At 37.8% G+C, this 24056-nt stretch overlaps 1 protein-coding gene across 1 annotated transcript in view; it reads left to right on the forward strand.

Moving 5' to 3' along the window:
• SPOCK1 (SPARC (osteonectin), cwcv and kazal like domains proteoglycan 1) overlaps nt 1-24056 on the forward strand; it is a 257009-nt gene that overhangs the window by 31603 nt on the left and 201350 nt on the right. The window lies entirely within an intron of this gene.

Consider the following 24056-nt stretch of genomic DNA (forward strand, 5'->3'; position numbering starts at 1 on the left):
GTATGAAACGGATGGTATGAAATGGTTTCCTTTCAAATCCCCAGTCTGTCTCTGGAGATTTCAGTTTATCTGAAAGCCAAAATCTCGAGTGTTAAATATGCTAGGACTCTTCCCCCACCTTTCCTTTCCGTATTTGCTTCTCATTATTCTTCAGTTTCCTGTTTATCATTCCATAGTCTGCTGAAATAATCAGGGCTCCTGCAGGAACACCTGCCATGATTAAACTGAAGGACCATATGTTGGCTCAGCAGGACAAAGTCACCTATAAACTGTTCTCATTTTTTTGTTTTTGAAGAGAAGGACAGATCTTATTTCTCAGGAGCAACTTCTATGGAAAGGTTAGTGAGAATCCAGCTCTGAGTTGGCATCAGCATCTTTACTACAAGATGTGATGTTATTTCAGTCTTCATTTTTTTCATTATAGAAATCTGCTAAGCTGTTGACCTTTAAAGGAATGAAAGAGATGCTTTAAATACGATTCCTCTTAGCTAGCTTAAGCTAGCTACACTACAGTTGCATTTGATTCAACTGATTGGACTTGTTTTGCAGCCACCAGAGTGAAGCAGACAATTAATGCTTTAGGTACAATTCATTTGACCTAATTTGTATAGCTATGTTAAAGTGAGATGAATGGTTCCTCCTTCCACCTATTGATTAAAGGAAACCTAGACAAGTAACTTAGATCAATTCAGCCCTTCACATCTGTATTAAGATATCTTCTGATACACAATCATTCTAAGCACTGAACTTGTTTTCTCACCCTGAAGGAACATACAGTCCTTTGTGGAACAAGAGCTTTTGTATCAAAATGGAACCAAGTCTTACCAAGTCAACATGCCTGCCATGCAGAGCTGTAATTTTCCTGTGATGTGTGCGGTTCTTCAAATACTGTTTTTACTGTATGCTTTAGGTTATAGTCTGTAGGTGGCCAGAATTTATTAGTGTTGTAATTAAAATCGCAGTGCTCTAGAATTTGACGTGTTGAACTTCTTTCCTATTCTAAAGAAACCAATTGCAGTGTCTCTGGTTTGATGGTAGTTCCTATTTTTTATCACTGTAAAGATGTATTTAACTGCATCATACTAAAAATCAATACATTGCAGGTTTCTGAGGTGTCCCAGGTTTTTCACTTTTTTTGCTGCAATGCTTGTAGCTCTTCGTTTTCCTTCAGCATATAAAAATTAGAGGATCATCTTATAATAACTGTGGCAATACCAAGGCAATGAATGACAAGGCTGGACTCAAAAATAATAAATGTATAAAGTGATCTTCATAGTTGTGAAGATGGTTGGTGCTAAAAAGAAATGTTTAATTTGATTTAATTTTTGTAATGCTTCTTTTTGATTATGTAGTTGAATAGAGATTCTCAAGATGCACAAACTCAATTAAAATTATGCTGTACCTTGAATGGCTTTTACACCTTAATAGTCTGATTGTCTTGTTCATCTGGGAAACTCAATTCTTTGTATTAAACCAAGTGCTTCCACTGATACTTTGGATGTGAGAGGAGATGGTTACCATTTCCATAGAATATTGCGTAACTCTGACTTAGAAGTGCTCCTCGTCTCTCCCTTCCAAAATGATGTCTTTACCTTATGACCTGGAAAAAATGGCCAAAAATGTCTTTTATGAATAATCCATAATTTGTCTTTGTAAGTTTGGCAAGCACTTGGAAGTCATATCTAAAGACTGTAGATTGCTAAGCTCCCAAAATTGTCATAAATGTAACTCTTTCACATCACAAAACCTACTTGCTATCAATCACAGCCAGCTGCTGTGCAATTTACAAAAAGATTATTGTCAGAGATTAGAAGGGAACTTTCTGCTGTTACTTTATATGGATGAAATCTGGTGAAGTAACAGTTATTGATTTGCCTCAGGATTTCTTTTTTTTTTTTTTTTTTTGGTAATGACCACATTTCTACCAAACTTCTCCAGGTTTAGTTCATACAATCGAGCCCTAAAGGATCTGTAATAAATAGCTAGTTGAGCTGGGACACCATGAAAGGTGGATGCACCTCCATCTCCTAAGCAGGAGCTCAGATCAGAAGCTGTTCGTTTTGGTTTGGGGAAAGATCCAGTCAGTGTCAGACTGCAGCAGAATGCTCATGAAGAGGTTTAAACTCCTACTCTGAAAGTATGAAATTATCCTCACATTCACTCTGGCTAAAGAACACATCATCTGTTGGTTTTTCAAGTACTGTGCCCTTCTATTCTTTCTATGCTAAGCATTCTTTGTGGACTTTCAGACTTTCTTTCAGATTCTTTTGTCATCACTGAACTTTTTGTATTCATGGGCATTTAGATTACAGCATGCTGATACCTTCTGAATTTTACATAATCTGCAAATGCTTTCTGAATGTGTAGACACTGAATGAGCCCTTACTGCTGCATCAAGTAAGAATTCAGTTGTATATGTCCTGAAAGTGCATGTTGGTGTCTACCTGTCTTATTTTAGGATGTTTAAAAAAATTTGTGGATAGATAAACATGAAGCTTTATGGAATTGTTGGACATAATTATTTTTGTGGGATCGTCTGACATAATTACCACTAATGGCTGAAAAGAGGTGTAGGTACTGTAAAGTGTAAATGAGTGCAGCTGATGCACTTGAGGCAACCAGCAGCATAAGAGACTGGGTTGTGATTCTAATAAACTTTGATATGTAATACACTGTAGTATCTCCACTTTGAAAGAGAAATGATCTAGTATTACTGCAATAGGAGGTAAGGAAACATTGCTCTCCAGTGAGAAATATGAAAGAATGTGGGTATATGTCCTCTCTCTCAGAAGGAAGAGATCCACAGTAGGCTGTGGAAGGAAGCCTAGCTGGGATAAAAGGAACTGTAAGAGGAATAGAGTAGCAGTAGAGCATTTTCACTGTCATGCCCTGGTTACCCTTGGTTTTTCTGATAGGAAATCTTTGCAACGACTTGGTATGTAAGAGTTCACGTAATTTTCTACTCTATGGCACAGATAGAAATGATATTACATCAGGTGTAGGGTTCAGTTAATGGTTAATGAGCCATCTGACAATCTTTCTGTAGCTGAGATGTGGGCTTCACTACTGTCATGTCTAGGCTGGAGCAAGAAGCAGTGCGGTGTTTTTTACTGAGCATTTCTGGAAGCCAAAAGGAAGTTTAGCTTCCAGAAGTTTTTCAAGTCTTTTAAGACAGTCAGACTGTATGCATATGCAGGTACAGATGGGAGTGCAGGGCATAGGGGCAGCAGTATTCAAAGGAGAGTACAGATCTGGAGAGCAAGACACAACCTTGCCTTGGAGGATGAATTGAAGTCTGAATACAAAATATTCACATTTCCTTTTTTTTTTTTTTCCACTGCCACTTAGAATCCTTTCCCTTTTTTCTTTTTTTCAAGCCATATTAATTAGAAGGTGCAGTCTATGGTTAAGCTATTTACCGAATGTATTGGGTAACTCCTTTGTTCAGATAATGCTTGCTTTAGTTCTAAAAGCAGAGTAGCTCAAAAACTGGAAATCATGCCTGCTGGCTTTTCCTCATTTATATGGTAAAATCATTTTTGGGGAAAAAAGATCTTTGTGATGCTTCTGTGAATTTTTGAGTAATTAAAAGAACACATCAGAAATAAGAAGCTGTTTGCACAGATTAAAAAAAAAAATTAAGATGGTGAAAACTGGAATTCATTCATGTTGTAATCTTTCTGTTTGTAAGCTTTGTAAGTAGGTAGTTTTATAGTTATGTTCTGTACTTCTGTGCCGTCTGGAGAACTGGAATTTGGAGACAAAATTATGTTTCATCAGTGTGTTGGGGGTTTGCTTCTAAATGCTGCAGGAGGAGCAATTTTCTGACATAATGAACTTGAAAATAAGTTTTGACACATCGAGTCCCCAAGTTGGCTAATGAGTAGAGTTCTGTAGTCTAGTAAATGCAAATGCTGTTGAAAACTTCAGACTTGGCCTGCTAACTGTAATACTGACATTTGAAAAGTAGTTTACTTCTTACTAGGATATTACATACCTTCTAATAAATCACACACTGTATGCTTTCAAATTCTCCCCCAAAAGAACACCACATTTTAACAATTACTATATTTTATCAAAAACCCCTGTACTGGTACATTCCCAAATCAGCGCATCTGGATCTGTTTTTGCAAATCATTTCCTACTGCTTATTCAAACTTCAATAAAACTGGGAAAACAACCACCAAAATAAACTGTTCTAAAGGTGTGTTGTTTCCTTTGGTTTGGTTTTATCTAAAACTGCTTTCTATGGTTTCAGAAGTAAATTAGTTGCACTGCAGCCACTCCGAGTGCCTCAAGACACAATATGGTACAGGTAGCAGTACAAGATCCTTGCAGAACATGATTATCTTTGTGATGTTTGTTTCCTGGAGTCACTTGGTTGTATCAATTTCATCTTTTGTTTTGCAAGATTATATTTCTCTTGCAAGAGAAAGTTAGGAACTCACAAGTCACAAGGAGATAGGCTCACACATTTCAATTTTCTAACGGATATAATATTAATTTTGTTTCCTGTAGAACTGCTGCTCTTTGACTATAAAGGACATTCCGATGGATCTCTTGTGTTGATACCACAATATATATTTGCAAACTCCATTATTTTGATAGGGAAACCTCATTTTTATTTAGACAGAATTAAAAGGAGGGAGGCTTCTGTTGCTCAGTGAGAAGCTTCCAGCTCTCCTCTCAAAGCTGTTACCTGCAATGACTGCTCTGTGTCCCAACACTTGGATTGTGGTACATCTGAAAGGCACAAACAAGATGTGAACCTGCTCTCAGAATTTTGATTTTTGGATATAAATATACATTTAAAGCATCCTAAAAGCATGTTATAAAATGTTAACTTAGTCAAAACCTTTATTCTCCAATTTATAATTTTTTTTCTGCCTCATAAGATCCTGTTTTATTTCTCTCCATCCAAAACAAATGCTGCAGTAGACTCTTTAAGTCACAGAAGTATCTCTACTTCTGTGAACAGGTTTACAGCCACTGACCATTGATTACCTAATGCTGAATGTGATGGAAGGAACAAAATACCTGTGAAAACCATCCTAATGCTTGTGTGCAGTTCTTCAACATCTTGAATAGCTTCTGGGTGTCTTAAAAGCTACCTGCAATTGTCCTATTTTTTGCCTGGCACAATTATACTTTTTTAATGCTATGTGTATAACAAGTGACTCATCAATATTGAATAAGGTTTGCCCACATCACTCAGCCTATTTTCCAACATAACAGCTGAAAAATTTTTGAATAACGGTTATTTTGCTCTAAAAAATTGTGTTTTAAATAAAATTGGATTGTGGGAAAGAGAATCAATAGTTTAAATGTTTTACTTAAAAGCAATGTGGAGATCAAAAACGGGTTTTATAACAGGTTAGATATTTTAACAGCACTGTGCTGTACACTTAGCTCTTAGCAGCATGACTGCAACCGTGATGATATTTATATAGCAGCATAATACAGCGGAACAAGAATGATGTTGTCAAAGGGACACTTTTATAACTTCTGAAACCTTAAAGTGGTAAGGAAATTCCAGCTGAAATCTAACTCTTTCAAGAAAATATAATAATAAATCCTAAATTTACTGTGGAGCTGCCCGGAAATAATAGATTGGCCATCAGATTTGGGTGCAAGCAAAACAAGTAAAGTACGACCAGTTGGTAACACTGGCTTAGGAAAATACATGAGGTGTGCTCATTACTTACCTGGCTGCTGACAGAAGGTGAATGAATTGATACCAAAGCACCTGGAAAACCAATGGCCGCACCTCGAGTATTGTGTTCAGTTTTGGGCCCCTCACTACAAGAAAGACATTGAGGCCCTGGAGCATGTCCAGAGAAGGGCAACAAAACTGGTGAGGGGTCTGGAGCACAAGTCTTATGAGGAGAGGCTGAGGGAGCTGGGATTGTTCAGTCTGGAGAAGAGGAGCTCAGGGGAGACCTCATTGCACTCTACAACTTCCTGAAGGGAGGTTGTGGTGCAAAAGGGTCTGGCCTCTTCTCCCAGGCAAATAGTAGGACCCGAGGAAATGGCAAGAAGTTATACCAGAGGAGGTTTAGGTTGGATATTAGGAGAAACTTTTTGTCTCAAAGGGTGGTCAGGCACTGGAATGGCTGCCCAGGGAGGTGGTGGAGTCGCCGTCCCTGGCAGTGTTCAAGAGGCGCCTGGATGAGGAGCTACGAGAGATGGTTTAGTGCTTGTGGCACTGATAGGAATGGGAGGGTGGTTGGACTGGATGATCTTGCAGGTCGTTTCCAACCTTGTGATTCTGTGATAGATAATTTAAATTGAAGGAAAAATCAGTTGCATCAGATGGTTGAGTAATATAACTAGCTGTAAACTTGCTGTGTTTGTAAGTGGTCTGTAGCCACTTATAAATCAAATCTGTGGGGTATTTTGTCACTGTTTTCCGTTTTGTCACGTGCTACCCAATAAATACATTTAGTGCAGAATTTAGCTGATGCAGTAAAATTAACAGGTTGCTTGATGTCTACTTGTGTGTCTTTCTACAGGGCTAGAGGCAATTCAGCTGTTTTTAACTAATTTCCAGAACTCAGTGACAGCTCTCAAAATGTGACTTAGCAGCCCAGTCTCATTCCTTATGGATCATTGTTTCAGTCCCTCTTAAATCTTCTTCTGATGGCAGTGAGAATATAGAGTGCAGCTCAGTGATTGAGTTCTTGTAAAAGTAGAGGGGTGTATTTATAAAAAGCAGCTTTTTAAAGTAGAACCTTATTTAGAGTCCAGCAAGAAAGATACAATAATTTGCATGTTTTTCTAGTAGATTATGCGTGCAGCTTCTCTGCAGTATTTCTAAAATTGTATTCATCTCATGTCTAATTAAACTTGAATTGTTGATTTAATTGCAGCCTGTGCTACAAGCAAAGCATAAAACAACCTGGCTGCAAGTTGTTCAATTTAGAAAACTGCAAGTTGAGTTGAAGCATATTGCTGCAAACACAGCAGTAGGTGGGGTATTCCTATAGCAGGGCAGAAGACTGAATCTGAGGACGCTGTGGAAATGCAGAGCAGGCTGCTGTCCCTATCATCACAAGCTGTACTGTATCTACTATTAGTGTTGTACTGCAGTGCTCCCAAGGGCCTTTGAAATTTCGCTCTCCTACAGTAGATAAAGATTTTCTTTGCTGTATTCCATTTCATTGAGAAGACTGCCACATGAGAAATAAAACTGACTTCTCTTTTGTGTCCTCCTATACAAACTGATCAACAAAAGAAAGGAGGTTCCATGTCTTCCATATACAATTTCACATTACTTTGCTATTGTTATTTGTGCTTACTGACAGTATTGAGTAGTTTTTTGAAAATACAGACGTTTGTTGAACCCCTTAAGCTTGAAATGAATTGTGCTGTTTGAAGTCTGTGATATGTCTGCCCGTTTTTTGGCATCATTTGACTGTGTGAATTGTGTTTTGTGCTGGAGGAAGGTCAAAGCTAGGAGATAATTAATAGAATAAGGAAAATGAGGAGTGGAAGGGAAATCACAAACAAAATTCCTTCCCTTGTGTTGTTATAGCATTTAAAATTTGAGACATCCTAGAAGGGATAGAAATCACTGCAGAGGAAGTTTTTTGCCCTGCAAACAGCTTCATGAAAAGCAAGCATGAAAAGTCATTGCCATTTTAACAACATCTTTTGAACGTTAATTCTCTCTTCTTGTTCATTAAAGCCTCGGAAACTCTTACCCTGATAGTCTGGGAATTCTTTCTTTGAGGTAAGGATGAATGTGTGTGTTTGATCTATTTTACGTTTAAGGAGATTAATGTATATTCAGGATAATGCAAACAGTTTCAAATGCACAGTGTATCCTTGTTGTGATGAAAGGGTGATATTAGCTTCCTGCTGAGGTCTGCAAGACAAGAGCTCTCAAAGGTAATGGAGCTCAGAGACACTTCTGGACAAATATCCGTATTAAAAATTTTCTTCCTTGCCTGCTGGGCCTTTTTGCTATTTTTAGTAGTTAAACGTAGCTCCTATGTGTTTTCTTTTGCTGTACAGCAAGTTAAAATGTGGGCGTATGATGTACTGGTAGAAGGTTATGTTATAGAAGTTGGAAAGCTGTAGGGATAAGGCCATATGCTCTTCTGATTTTCGTATTAATTACTGTTTCAAGAGCTCAGCAAACTTTTAATAAAGCACTGGTAGATCTCCTGGGGTTATTATTATTATTTTATTTATTTTTTCTCCTCCTTTACAACTACCCAGAGTTTTATGGCTAGATCTCTGAATACAACTTAAATAGCAGACGTGCTGCTTCTCTCAAGTCTGGCTTCAGAAGACCAGTCTTAAGTCCTAAGGTATTCAGACTGGAAGTAATGGAACAGAGAGAAGTTATCTCTTTATTGCTTTAAGAATTCTTTAACGTATTTCTGTAGAGTATCTGTGTCTCTAACTGGAAAAAATGTTATATATGTATTTTTTTAGACATTGTAGAAGATTCCTGAGAATGGATGTGTGTGTGTATATACATGTTTAGTTATACCAACATCTAGTAATGAAAGTTTTCATGAGTTGTGTGCAAGATCCATTGAAGATGTGGTTCAATATTTTCGTGGCGATGGGGAAATCGCCGGTGGCAGCAGCATGAATGTATGGGCCTGTTGTGTTGACTGAACTGTTTTCCCAGTTAATAGTTTGACCAAAAATAAATAAATAAATAAAAAGCTAACTTAATGGGCATCTCTAAAAGTGTATGGGATGGCTGTCCTTAAGGTGCTTGCAAAGCTACTCTAGGAAGCACTTGAGTTTGTTGTGCAGCAGGCAGCAGTGGCTTGGCCTTTCTATCGGCAGCAAAACAAGAGTATCTCTGGTAGCCTGAAACACCCGTCATGATACTTGGTCTTGTGTGTCAGCTGCTCCACCTCCTCCTTTTTAAGTCGCAAGCTAAATCTGTTTCATTCAGTTAGGAACAAATCTATCACAGCCCCATAGGCAGTTAGCACTTAAATTTTATACAGAGCCCCAGGTTCTGTGTGTGTGTGTGTGTGTGTGTGTGTGTGTGTTTCACAGGGTTGGGGCTGTTGAGCAGTGAGTCTGTAACAGGTTAAAAAATAATAGTCATAAAATATCTTCATAAACATGGAGCTTCTCCTCAAAAGATCCTTCTACCAACACTGTTCTTAATCTTTTGAATTATTTTTCTGCCCTTGCTTAAGAATGCCAGTAAAGGGAATGAGGAATATTTTTTTTATAATATTTCTTAAATATTTTTGAGAAATTCCTTCTTATGACATAAGTATGGAGGTAGTAAGTGGTATATCTGGAAATATTGTTTCACTAAAACCTCAGTAGAATTTGCTTTCCAAACATACCATCTTTTATTTCCTTAATTCTTAGAACTAAGTGGGGTGTATTATCCTTCCTTTTTTCATTAATGAAGATTTCTCTAACTGCAAAAAGAAGGATTTCATCCAAGTGTTGTAGCGAAGCAAAATATTTGCATTTCTTTAAGGACAGCAGATGTCATTTTTAAGAAACTGCCTTTTATCAAAGTGTGATAAAGTGTTTTTATGGAACATTTTCCAGCAGTCTACCTGTCCAACATCATGCATGCTATAAACTACAGCTTGAATTTGAAAGGGAGAAAAGATGCCAAGACTTTGAAGCAGCTTATCGTGTTCCCTGTGTTTCCTGAAGACTGAATACACTTGACAACTGTTTGTGATTATAAACTTAATCTAAAATGAACCCTTCTAGGAAAATATTACTGAGGTAAATGTACTTACAACTTACTGTTACCTTAACTGAGGAAAAAACTCTGTTTTGGCAATGATTCTTCAGGGAAACATTCCATTGATGGAAATTATGTTCTCAAGAGTAAGGAAAAATCATTATGACAGAAATTTCATTATTGCTGAAAAGAATATAATGGTTTTATATATGATGGAGAAAGATGGCATCGCTCATTTGAAGCCTCCCTTAATGCACTGGTGACTTCACCATTTCAGCAACATGCCAAAAGGATGCACGTTGTGAATGCTGGTGTCTTTATTACTGCAGCGTATTATCCTGGCATATTCTTTACTGAGTAAGTGCCTTTTAGCAGAGATGACACTTCTGAGTAGATTTTTTTTCTCTTGATTTGTTTTAACATCATCTTGCTATTTTGTTTGTTCCTGTTAAGTTACCTTTTGCTTTGAATTGGTTTTGTTCTTATTCCTCGCCTTTTGTTTTTCCATTGCTCTTCTAGTTTTCTTACTTGGGAAGTAGTGCTCGTTGCTACTGGAACTCTGGGTTTAACTTAAGACTTGCTTCTGATTATCTGATTCACTTAGAAGTGAGAATTCAGTACTGATCTGTTCTGGTTTTATAATCGTGGGCACTTTGCTTTGCAGTTACGAATAAAAATAGAATTACTTATGATCATAATTCCGGCATGCATCGTTTTCCCTAGGAGAGTTACATGCTGTATTGTATAAGTCAAAGTTTGAGAATAGCAAGAACTGTCAAGCAACATAATTTTTTTATTTAACCATTAATCTTATGGCAAAACTATCATCCTCAATTTAAAAAATACTTGTGTTCATCGCTTCATTCTGAAGTGCCTTTCGCTACATCATTATCCCTTTATAAAACAGGAAAAACAGAGGCAAAAGGAGAAAGAAAACTAAGATTTCTTGGGCTTTCTTGAGTCCCATTGAGGTGGTTGATGCCATACTTCTCTTGTGACTGTTTCTGTTCATTTAATAGCATCTTTATTAAGATACTCATCATCTCTTGAGCCCACACCACAAATACTGTTGTCTTCTATTATTCCATCCTTTTCAATGCCAGAGAAAAATAAATAATTTGGGTTATATTTGAGTTTTTGATTGTTTTCTTAGCCCAACAACAGAAGGAAAGCAAGTGCCTTGGACATATCTTACAGGCAGTGTCCAAGTGCTGTTCTCAGAGAAGTCCTTCACTTTAGTTCAAAGTTAATAGGTTGTCTTCGTTATTACCTTCCTTCATAAGAAAAGTGAAAAGGATAGTTGCACTGTGGGGACATGATTATTAGAAGTGATTAGGGTCTCATGTGCCACTTAATGAGAGGGACTGGCAAGTGCTCCATCTCCTTCAATTCAAGGTCTTCGTGCATTGCATTCACATCCACATACTGCATTCCTACAAGCGAAATTAGCATGCCTCTACTGTCCTGTAGGCTGTGAAAAGATATTTCTGGGGTGGTTATTATATATTATTTCCATTTGTTAAGAAAGTAATGTTTCTGACAGTTTTGATTCCCAAAGCCCAGTTCTTCTGTGCTCAAGTAAATAATCTTAGATGTAGTTCTCAAATATTTACTTCCTAAGTAATATTCAGCTGCTGAAGAAAAGTAGAAACAGAATCATTTCCTGATGTTAACTGGTGTCACTCCAAAGGCATGGAATTCAAAATGTTTCTTCTGGAGTCTATATAAGGTGACCTTAGTAGCTAAAGGCTGCAGGCCTGAGAGACAATTACATGAAACTGCCTTACGCTTTTGTAAAAAGCAGTTTGAAAGCACTCTCCAATTGAGTTTGAAGGATGTTTATGGCCACCCCTTTGAAAAGGTCATTGATTGTACAAGGATAAAGTTGTAGGCTATCAAGTTATATAATTTATTTCTGTCCACAGAAGAAAAAGGAGGTGTTTCTATAGAATTTGTTGAATTTTACTCCTTTTGGTTTTTATTTAATATAAACCTTTAAGCGAATCATTTCTTTAAAAACAACCCCCCACAAAACCATAACATCAGAGTACTCAGTATACAAAAATTTTCAAGAATACCTGCAGTTTAAGAATGTTTACATAATGAAGGTCACAGTACTGTTTAGACTTTGGATGATAAACTGGTGATTTTTATTGTCTTGATGAATTAATAATTCAGAGTAATCGTGCAGGTGATGATTAAGAACATGTCTGCAACCTCAGATTGTTTGGCCAAAGATTTGTGTATAGGAGATGAGTTTATAGAAACCAACCACGCAGCTCTCAGTCCTGAGACTTTCCAGTTGTTGTGGTGACTGAGCCTCTGCCATGCTGTGCCCTACACAGCTGTTTGTTTGAGGGCTTTTGCCCATGCTGTGATTTCAGAGATTATAAATGCGAAGCAATTAGCGCTGATTCATTCCTGTAAGTGCTGCTTCAAGGTTCTGCTGAGGATCTGTGCTTTTGTATGATTTTGTGTAAGTGGTGCTTCAGCATATTTAATAAGGTCAGTTGTAATGCATGTTTGAAAACGGAATTAATGGAATCAGAAAAATATTTCTGATTACACGAATAATAGTTTTACCGCTTAAAATGTAGTAAATTACAATTTGATATCAATTAAATTGAGTGTTAGAGATATTTTTACTTTAATAAACTTAAAATCTCTTATCCTTTTGACTAAATGTTCTGACTAAGCATTCACTTACAGCAAGTGAGGAGGGAATATTCACTTTCTGAAAGTGGAAAAGGCATTTATAGATGTCATGAAACCAAATCCTGTGTCTGTGGTTACACGTACATTGCGGGCAGTCACAATATATCAGTGCAGAAGCAGACTCAGAGCTCAAAACAATTCTGAGAATGATGTAAAACCACGTTTAGGATTGTGTGTGATGTCAAAATGCAGTGGAAAAAAACTGGCCAACTAATAGCTCTCATTTTAAGTAGCCGGTGATACTGCTTGCACTCTAGCTCAAGTATCAAGGCAGTGTTAATGAGTTAATGTTTGTTAAGACTAGCTAAAATGCAGTGTACTTAATTGTCCCAGCTGTAGAATTTTTCCTAGGGAATGTCCATTGATTCTGTGGAGCTTGTTTGAACTTAATCAGCTGAGCTCCTCACCTTCCTGGAAACTGATTTTTGCTGCTGATGCTGACTGAGACAGAATAGTTTGGGTTCGTGCAACTGAAGCATGGGTGCTACTTAAATACAGCATGTTATGAAGAAGCAGCAAGCTGATAGTTGGCGAAGTGCTTGTTGTCCCTTATTTGCAGCCTGCAAGTGTTATGGCTTTACTCGAGAAGGCACTGTATCCATTTTTCTCTATTTCCCAAGTGAGCACTGGTTTCCTTTGCTGCTGTTCATTTATTTGCTGTTTCCGTGATCCTGTTACATTCCTTAGCTTTCATTCCTGGAACAATTCCAGAGACCCACTGAAGAAATCAGTGTCCATGAACAAATTAATACGGTTTCTGGTTCACTTACATTTTCTTCCACTTATTACTACTTAATTGCCTGTTAACTATATAACCCATGTTATTTTGATATGCAAATTAAAGATGATACTTATGTACGTAAAAACCATTTGTGTCTCTTGATGCATGTTAGAAGGGGGGAAAAAAATCTAAGAAAAAATACCACAGTTTGTAAGGCTTGAGAAATCAATGTGTGAAGAATGTAAGGATGAAGATGTCAAATGTGCTTTCATAGGTGGGTGAGAACTTAAGGAACTCAAGAGAGCAATTGGGTTTGTGCTTAGGCTCTGAAGAGGGGAAAATTGCATTAGCTGCAGCTGAAACTCCCCTGGGTTTTTCATTCAACCTAAACCTTCCATACTCTGGTTCAATAAGCAGATTAAAAAGAACTAATTATTAATAAAAAGGATCAGATTAAAGGGAAAATTTGTAGCTTCTATTACAGCTGCAGCTACATTCTCTCCTTGCTGTTCTCAAGCAAAATCATTCACTAACATTATGGGAGAGGTTAAAAAAAAAAAAAAAAAAAAAGATGACTTTTCATCATTGCCTGCTGATAGCATTGACCTTTGGCTGTGCTGAAGCAGGAGTGCTGCAAAGAAAAATGCAGACAAAATAAACTTCCTCTCAGTTTTAGGTTTTTTTTTCCTTCACTGCAGGCTGTATCTGGCATTGCATTTCACTCAGGTAGTTGTTAGGCTCTTCATGCTTAACATATGTTTCAGATGCTGTCAGCAATTCTCCAGCTGCTACCTTCTCTTACTGGAGGCCTCTTCTGCCCTCTGTTAGCAGAGCTTTGTCTCCTTTTATTCTCTGTACTGAATGAGAAGACCAGTTAATATTTAGCTAATTACATATATCCAGTTATGACTGACCCATTTTCAGCCCTATGAGTTCAAACTATCAATTGATACAGAATGGATATTATTTAAAGAAAAAAAAAACAACACACTATCTACTGGGAAGTGTATACATATATCTAATGGCAAAATATAGCTTTATATATTTTTATTCTTAAGTTACATGACTTCAAGTTTTGCTTGCTTAGAATATCATGTTTTCCTATGCCATGGTATGACTGCAAAGCAAAAAGCTAATTTGTAAACAGAAGCAGTTTCATTAGAATGGAAACATTTAAGTTGGAATGAGTTTAAAGTCAGGCTTCTGTATGATGCAGCGAATGTTCAGTGCACCAGTTCCCACTGATGTGCACAGCATACTTCATTCAGGTAGGCAGCTAAAATTTTATTAGCTCTGGCAGTTCTTTATTTCACTGCTGATGAGCTGACCTATGAGCAGCACAGTGTGTCACCCTGGCGTTGGAGAAGAATTCGTGCTGCCTGCAGAGTTGGATTGGATTGTTGGAACGTATGAACATCTGCTTCCAAATGCTTGACAGAGATTAATAAAGTGCACAGTTTCTAAAAGAGAATCAATGACAAAATGGCAGGTGCTATTTTCTTTTTTCTTTTCTTGCTTCTTTAGGGATGGGAGAAGTGGCTCGAGGTGAAGTTGTGTTTTCAAAGAAACGTTATAAAGAATTCTAGATGGCTAGCAAGGAGGTGTGAAGATTGGGCGCACCTTGAGCACTGCTGTGTGGTGGGTTAGTGCTTAGACTGAGGCTTGGAGGTGTAAGGCACAATTACTGTAAATGCAGAGCTTCGAGGACATGAAGTGTTCACAAGTGTAACACTTTATTTCTATTTATAAAACATTTTAAATGGACACCATTCTATTTGAGTTTGCTTTTGTCAGTTGGTACAGTTCCTTAAACTGGTGATTTTTTGGAGGAACTATTTTATGGCAGCTATAGGGAAGAATTGTTGTAGTAAGGCTTCCCTGGGAATGTCTGTGACCCAGATCATGCACCTTCCTGCCCTAGCAGGGAATCTCCCTTTGCTGTACATAGTAGCTGCAGGTAACAAATGCAAGTTTTAGGGTGAACTGGTCACTAATTTTGTGTTTTTAAAACACTGTTGAATTCCCTTAATCGGCAGAAAAAAAAATTACATTTTTAAATGCAGTTAATTCTAGTTTGAAGTACTATCTGCAATTTTAATTAAATGGGAGTACTGCTAACACCCTGTTACACACATTTTGAACTTACTGAGGAGAAGGCAGTTGTTTGACTTTTTTCTTTCTTTAAATTTTCAGTGCAAATTTGGTTGTGATGATGCTCTTGTTTTTGTGGAAATGCGTCCCTGGATTGAAAACTGTAGTGAGGAGAGAATGACAGGTCTGACATCCTCAACAAAATCATTCTTCCTGCTTTCCATTGTAAAAATCCCACTTTCTTGCTTTTCTATTTCTGTTCCAGCTGTTTTAAACTTCAGACCTACAAGACAGTCACACTATTCACTGCTTCTATGAGAATAAAAAAAAAACCAAAAACCAACACCCCAGCTATGGAATGGAATCTATTGCGATGTCAGCAAGTGTTAATGTAATCCACCTAATCCACCTACACGCACTGAATTTTGAATGTTTAATTCTTCTCCCTATTCCCTCATCATTTTTGAAGAGTTTCTGGGGGCATAGCCTCGTGCGCTCTCCTCTGCAACTCCAACCTTGTTGAGGCTGAGCAAAAGGATCTGGAAGTGCCTCTTTCTGAAACAGACTTAGGGTACCATTTTCCTGCAGTTATATTCTCCCCTACTAATAAAAAACCCCTTTTTCTTTTTTTTTTTTTTTTAACAAATACCCCAACAAATATTCTTTATGTAAAACTTATACTATAGACTCCCAAGTCAGTTAAGCTTGAGTAACCTGCCTTTAGGACTACTCACAGCTTGGCTTGTGAGTAGTTTTTTAATCATTCCAGGTACTGAAGTCTGCTTTCAAAAGCAGTCCTGTATTTTCCTGTACTGTGGATTTTGTGATCTTATAATTTTTCTTAGGGCACCACTGAGTGCCTGTTAAATTGGAGTTCAAGGTAGCTGGATGTGTTTTAAGTGCTTAATCTCCCCTAGTAAATTTTCTTGAAAAAGATCTCCAAAAGCATATCGTGTTCTGATCGGTGCGCATATATTGAAAGGGAACAGGAAGAAACCCTTTTCATCACTTAGAGATAAATTTAGCTGCACTGTAAAAATATACTGTAGGGGGAAAATGTCGAAATGCATGTTGAAAAGTTGAGAGACTACTGGGGAAAAACAGGTGTTGTAATCTGAAGAATGCTGTTCTGGGAAAACACAGCTCAATGCAAGTTTCACCTGTTAGGTTTTATGTTGCATTTCATTCTTTTTAATCTGCATGGCGTGGATGTAAAATGAAATTTACTTCAGTAGGGATTTCAATTGTTGGGTAAAATTATAACTTAAGGGTGGGATTGTTATTCATCAAGATTGACGTAAGGAATTATTCTGGAGTTTGCTAAAAGCTCGACTCTGCTATGGAAGTAAGGAAAGAAGGGAAGCTCAAAGTGCTGAGAAGAGTGGGGTCAGCTTTGGACCAAAAAGCAGCAGCTTGGGAAGTTTCCCAAATGCTGGCATAAGGTTTTCAAGTTCTGAAGCAGTTTTGCTTTCCAGAGAAGTCTGGAGCATCCTTTGTGATGACTCTCTATCGTTTTTCCACATCCTTCCTGAAGCTCTTGGAGGCCAAGGGATGAGTGATCTCATGAGAGGATCATCCATCAACTTATTCTTCACTTTCTATATTTAAGCTAAGAGCACAGTGGGAAGCTCATCTTTATTCATTGACCTTGCAGAAAGGGAGGTTATAAAACTGCAAAGTAATGTTTCTTTGCTACTATAATCAATCTCTGAGTGCAGGCTTATGTACATGTAACTTGTTACCAGGATGGCACAGAGACTTAAACTGACAGTAAAGAGGTTTCATCTCACTCTTGTAAAAAGAACCTAAATACTAAGTCATTAATAGATCAGGAAATAATCATTTGGCAGGCAGATGAAACTTCAGAAGGGTACTTCATACAGGATTTTCCATGCCACCATAAAAATCTCTTAAATTATGTTGGACAAGACACAGGTTTCTTGGAAGTGGGTGTTTAGAAAGAGATGTGGAAAGTCTCAGAGAATGATTCCAGTAAAAGGTCAACAAATAAGGAAAGATTATATTATCGAAGGGTGGTAACACTGAGATGGAGAAACTGCGGGTGCAACTAACTCTGTGAATGTGATAAAAAGGGACTGGGAGAGTAAAAAACACATAAAAAACATCAAAATTAAGGCCCATATTTAGAAAAAAAAATTATCTGAAAATATAGCCAGATTATCAGGTAAGGCATCAGTGTCAGTGCAAAGCGAGTGGAGCACAGAAGTTTAGGATAACTTCTTTGATGAAAAAGTTTCATCTTTTCAATGAAAAATTTCAGGCTTAGATGTCTCTTCATAATTGTAGTGCAAACGCAAATGCTGTAACATGGTTACTGGTTTACCCATCTGATGGAGTTCTGCTGCTTAAGCATTTTCATATTTAAGGGCATATTAACTGCGCCATCCTTGAATCGAGTGCAATGAACCATGCAGTGCTTTGTCCTTCAGGATTTTCAAACGTAATCAGGATCAAGTCCTTGTGATTAGAAACTAACGATGACAAGTTTTTGAAGGAGCAAAAAAGCAGATACTGCTGGGATGTTAACCAAAGGACTTTGTGAAGATGAGAAAAATTCTTTGTTCTCTCAACTAACAGACAGGTCTTACCCTTTCCTGTGCATACACTGTATTCTCTGAAAACTGCAGATGGAATTTTTTTTCTGAAGATAGGCTGCTCTGCCATTCCTGAACTCTCACAATGCGCGTGACCTGGTGCTGCCCTTGGAGAAGCTGCAGGCTTTGAGTGTAGCTGCCCAATGATGGATTGTTGACTCTGTATCAGGTCAGTTCCCAGCATCTCTGGGCTGCCTGTTATTTGCATTTAGGAGGTAGAGAGTTAAAAGATGTTTTCAGTTTGCTTTTAGTTTCTCAGTACTCTAATCTGCTAGTAAGATGCAATAAATTATATTTATTTCCGTATGTTGAGCCTGTTTTGCCCATGACAGTATTGGTGAGTGGTCTCCCCACCCTTAATGCAACCCTTAGAGTCCTTTGCCATCATGTTTTCTCCTGCTCTTCCTTTGGGGGAGGGGAAATGAGAGCAGCGTTGTGAAATTTAGCTGTCCATCAGATTGAAAACACCAGATGAGCAGAAAGTGTGTTCACAGTGCTGTTTCATACTATTTGTGCTGAGTAGTAATACTACTAATTATGTTAATTGGATGCTAGCTAGGCTGATGTATTTCACTACGTATTAGGTGTTCTGCAGCTTTCTTTTGTATTTCGACTACGTAACTGTGGGGTTCCTGACCAATCTGTAGTGGTAAAAAGGTGTTTTGCTTTATCATGGTGTGCTCAAATTCTGAAAGTCTGTTGTCTCATGCTTGTCTCTTCCACGCTTTAGAGAGGTTTCTTAAAATACCTGAAAGGTGATTGCAGCGAGAGCGGGGTTGGTCTCTCCTCACTGGTGATAGGTGACAGGACAAGGAGAAATGGCCTCAAGTTGTGCCAGGGTAAGTTTAGGTTAGATATCAGGAAACACTTCTTTACAGAAAGGGTTGTTAAGCACTGGAATGGAATGCCCAGGGAGGTGGTTGAGTCACCATCCCTGGACGTGTTTAAAATCCGTCTGGATGTGATGTGGTGCTCAGGGACATGATTTAGTGGAGGGTTGTTAGTTGGAATAATGTGGTCAGGTTGTGGTTGGACTTTGATGATCTTGAAAGTCTTTTCCAACCTGAGCAATTCTATGAAAATTGTGAATTGTAATTACTGGGGGAAAGACTTTCAGAAGTCTGTTTCTTACAGAAAGCCAGCCTCTCCTTCAGTCCTGTCTGAAAAAAAAAGAAAAAAGAAAACTTGGGATTAAATTTGCTCCCATTGATAATTATGAGAAATTTTTCTTTTTTTTTTTTACTCTTCAGTCCAAGCAGAAAGATGCCAGGCGATCCTTAGATGTTTGGCTAAAGAGTAAAAGAGCTCCATTAGGTCCAATTGCAGAGATACAGACAAGAACTTTGATTTTCTTTGGTATACATGAACCACCTCCTCCATTACTTCCTCCTCACTATAGGGGCTTTCTCTCCTGTCTAGAAACTATTACTATTTTCATGAATTGTTCCTTAAAGGAGGTGGAATTGGAGTTAACAGTTCATTAATGTTTTCTTCTTGTGCACAGTTTTCTTAAGTAGAATCAAATTATGTCTTTCACACATAGTTGGGGCTGATTCTTATTCTAGTAATGAAACATCTTTATACCTTGTGTCTAATGAGCAGGACTAGGTTGTGTATTCAGTAAACATACGTCCTTTTGATATGTCCACAACAACTATGTTTGATCTGGTTTGATCTTTTAGGATCTTCTCATGTCAAAAATCCACTAATGATGACAAAATCCTACTCCAGGAAAAATAAGAATAGAAGATAGCTTTCATTCGTCTGACTTGGAATTTTCTTTTCAGGGTAGGAGTGCAAAGTGGGAAGGAAGTTAGGGGGAGGAAATTAAGGGACCAAAGCAGACAATAAATCAGTCTGAAGCCATAGTAAAGGACAAAAATGACATAAAATATATATATGTTTAGCGTATTTCTTCCAAATATCACTTAGCAATTTTACTAAAAAGTATTGAAGTTGATAGAAGTAGAATAGATTCCAGAACCTACTGCAGCTTCCTTCCCATTACTGCTTACCCTTTACTTTGCCTTTTTGTTTGAAAGAAGCCCAGTCTTGGAAATAAATAATCTAGAATGGTTTTTATAATAAGAGTGGACGGACTCATAGAAGAATTATTCCTTGGGGAATATTTAAGTAGTTTCCCCTTGCAGCTGTTAGCAATATTTGTCACTCAGATGATAAAGCAGTTGATCAAGCATAGTTGACACCATTTTAATAAACATAGCATTTTTCCCCTATGCTGAAGTGGATTGCTTTCATCTGATGGGAGAGGTATTTGTTCCAGGCACAGGAAGGGCTCCTGCCAGTCAAGCCAACACAACGCTTGGAGTAATATAGTGGTGCATTGCTAAGGCAGTCTCATTCACTTTGGAGAAACCAAAGCATTTATTTCTCCAAAACCTGACTGCTTATTGACAGTTAACTGGGGGGGAAAAAAATACAATAAAAAGAGGAGAAATTAATACCTAACATTCTTGTAAAATTTCATAGGATTTTGAAAAAATTTATGATAAAAGGAAAAATTATGAAAACTGGTTTGGCTTCCTTGCCAAGTGGAATATTAATACAAGAAGATGCATAAAACAGAAAACAAGATTTTATCTTTAAATTGGATCCAGAAATAGCTTATCTTTTTTTTTTTATTTATTTTTATTACACCAATGTGAAGCCAAATTACTGTACAGAGCCATGTTGGTAAAACTTTTGAAGTCCACACAAGGAGAGTCTTACTGCTCTGCTACATATTTTCAGGAGCAGCAACTTATTTGATTTTTACCACTTGTCTTCGTAATGCCCTGGGGCTGTAGAAACACAAGCTATGGCACATGAAGACACATCTGTTCGTTTTTTATGCAGCTTGTGAGCATGAGATGCACCTGTGGCTGCTTTTGTAATTGATGCCGGTTAGTAGATCTAAAAGCAATGTAAGATTAATCTGTAGGAATGAGCAAGTCCAGTTATCCATTATTCATTTAGAGGTGATAGCTACCTTAAAAATGCTATCTCGTTTGCTTTTGATTGCCATAGTGTGCCCGTGGTGGAAACGATATTTCCAGCTTGGTGTAATACATGTACTTAATGGGAGTGGGACTAAGGCCATGGCTACTTGATTGCTTTCATCTGAAATAACATCTCCTCAGTGCTGAAAATTCACTCCAGCCCTGTGCTGCCCAAGAGTTTATATATGGCAGTGAAGGAAGTCAGAGCCAAGGATTACTCCATCTGAAAACTAGGCTGACTGGGATAGAGATGGTTTTTCAGCCTGCTATAGCTAAGAAGTCTTTCTCTTCTCTTTCTGTCACAGCTGAGGTTAATGTCAAATTAAAGTGACTAAGTAAATATAGCTTTAGCAAGGAGTTTAGCCTAATCTGTTGTGTTTACTCAGCATAAGAAAATAGCTGATATCTGGTGCTCCACAAACAAGGCAAAGCCAGCATCCTGATCTATATTGTATTCCCGCATCAACGCATGACACATTAAATTTGATGACTTTGTTCAGGATTTAATGTTGAATCTCAGTCTTCTGAGGAACTGCGCATACCATCAAGTGTAGCTAAGTTTGTTCTCGTGAACTTGGAAACACAGTTAAATATAGTTGAGAAGAAATGACTGTGATGGGGAGAGCAGCACTGGAGTACCTCAATAAAAAGGAGAATACACAGCGTAAGAGGATTTTTGCTGAAAGCTGGTGATAGATTGTCAACTACTAGATGGTGCTTATACTCCTTGTGTTTCCATAACAGTGCTTTGCTTCCTGTCCTGTAAATTAGTGACCATTTCATCTGACCTGGTGGTATGGCCTCTCCTTAAGGGCAGCTCTTAGTGGTGTGTGAAGCAAATAGCTGTGTGGAGAAACGGGCAGTTCTAGAGCAATATTTGGTGCCAAAAATGCAATGTGATGTCAATTGGATGCATGCATGGTTTTTAGGTAGAAAAGGAGAAAGACAGTCTGCCTGAGAAGAGCTACTGTTTTCCAAAGGTTTGGTTTTTTTGTTTGCTTCCTTGTTTTTCAAGATATTCTCTGCTTTTCTTGTTACTGTTTCAATGTCTAATGACTAAATATAAATGGAAGTGAAGCACTGTGTCTTCTATCTACCCATTCCTCCCCCACCCAGAGAATACAAGCTTGCTTATCTTGCAGTCACCATGGTTTCGAGTCACTGTAGCTGAATCCTCACAGCTACAAATCCTTGACAAGCCTCTGATGCTATATTTAATACTAGCTTTGTTTTAGTCATGATCATGTATTCTATATTTCTAAGACATGATTATAAATGTGAAGTAATGTTACCAAGAAGTCAAACTTTAAGGCTTCACAATTTTTGGCAAGTGATCTACAGAAATATAATAGGAAAGGCGTACAATGCTGCATCTAAGCCCAGGGAGTGCTATGGCACAATCAGTTGAGTCCCATACAGTGTTACTGTAAGGCATATTGGAATAAGATTTGACAGCTTCCCCTTCATGTCTTTTCGTGTGATGGGCACAGGAGGCTACATTCTGCACTCCGGTGTGACACCTGAGTAACAGAGAGCAGAATTCAGTCCAGTCTGCTGCAGCAAAACCAGCTGACATTGGTATGGCCTGTCATCCTGCTATGACATCAGACATCCAGGAAAGAAAGCAGGCTGGCTCGAGGTAGCCCAAGTTACCAGAGGTTTTTGGTTGGATTTTCAGACTGAGCATTGTTTTTACTGAAAGAAGAGTGATATAATGGTTTTGTGCTCTATCTACTCCCAGAAGTTTTGCATAATTTAGTGTTTTATTTGAAAAAGAAAATCTTCCCTGCAAAACAGGTGCAGAGAGGAACATGGGGGAACATGGACAGAGGATGTTCTAATCTGTATTTCAATACTGTACAAACTAGGGAGCAAAAAAAGCTGCCTGCAGCACTTGATAACTGTGTGGGTTGCAGTCACATAATAATGGAATATAGATTTCCTGACCACTGTAGTAAACTCCAGAGGTTTAGGTGGCTCAGATACCTTGAGATGAGCCTGCAGACATTTGGATGCTTATCTGAACTGAAATAGGTTACTAACTCTTTTGACATTCAAAAGTCAGCAACACAAATCTAACACGTTTTCAATAAGTAGTTAAGTCCAGAGATAAAGGATGGCTCTAGAGGCTGAAACTAAATTGCAGTGTTTCCTTATAGCATAACTCCTCTTAAGTGTCATCTTCCGATGCTGAAGTATGTAACATCACCCATATTTTAGACACTTTGGGAGAGGGAGATAGCGTGCTTTGGAGCACTATTTCAAAAAGCCCATGTGATGAGAAAGTAAGTTACTTGAAAGTCAACTTGAAGAATAATTGTCTAGGTGACTCGGAGAGTTGCCATTAAACAGAAGGATGAACACAAACCAATAAATTATTTGGAGCCAATACCTTCCACGCATCTGTCCCCTTTAAAAGCAACTATTGATCTTTACTATCAGACATCGAGACAATCAGTCCTTCTTTGGCAGCCCCACATATGCGTGCAAGCAGGAATTGTGTTGTTCCCTCTGCTCCCCAGGGAAGTATGGACTTTGACTTTGTTTAGAGAAGTTCTCCAAAAAAATCTTTCATAACACTTTCTAACCACACATGCATTTTATAAGGATCCTATGTGGAGACAAAGATGCTCTTGCTATTTTTTTGTTGTTTTTTAGGATGCGAAATATCAGATCTGGCTGGGAGGCGAGTTTAAAAGAAGTATTGATTTTTAGGAAGGTTATTTGAGTTGTAAATGCCTAACTGCTCACTTTCCATTCAATTATATTGAAATCACCCATCTTAACAATTAGCTAAGTCAGACTTACTTGCCTTTAAGAAAGATTTAAGCAGGATCTGCTCTGTTGTCCTTCACAAAACATCAATATTAATACGTTAGCATATCTTCGCTTTTTGAAAGCACCAAAATTTGTTCATCCAAGTGATTTTACTGCTGAATATGTTATAGTTCCCTAGTACCAGATTAAAGATTAAATATATAGATATATATATACGATCTATATATAGATATATATATAAGAAGACCTTAAATACTGGGGTTAAGGATTGTGAATGTGGCTTGGCTCATGTGTAATCTGGTTGTAATGTGTTATTCTCTGACTGCTTGCAAATAAACTATCGTAGAGCACATCTAATTTAGCAGTTACTGGGATAGTTTATTTCCTAGAGATAAATAAGCTATGTTGTTTTCTTTCTGATTATTCCTTATCTCTCTGTTGATAGGCTT

The sequence above is a fragment of the Lagopus leucura genome, unplaced genomic scaffold, assembly GCF_019238085.1.
Source record: "Lagopus leucura isolate 7727_CA_CO unplaced genomic scaffold, USGS_WTPT01 Super-Scaffold_100030, whole genome shotgun sequence".
NCBI lineage: Eukaryota > Metazoa > Chordata > Aves > Galliformes > Phasianidae > Lagopus > Lagopus leucura.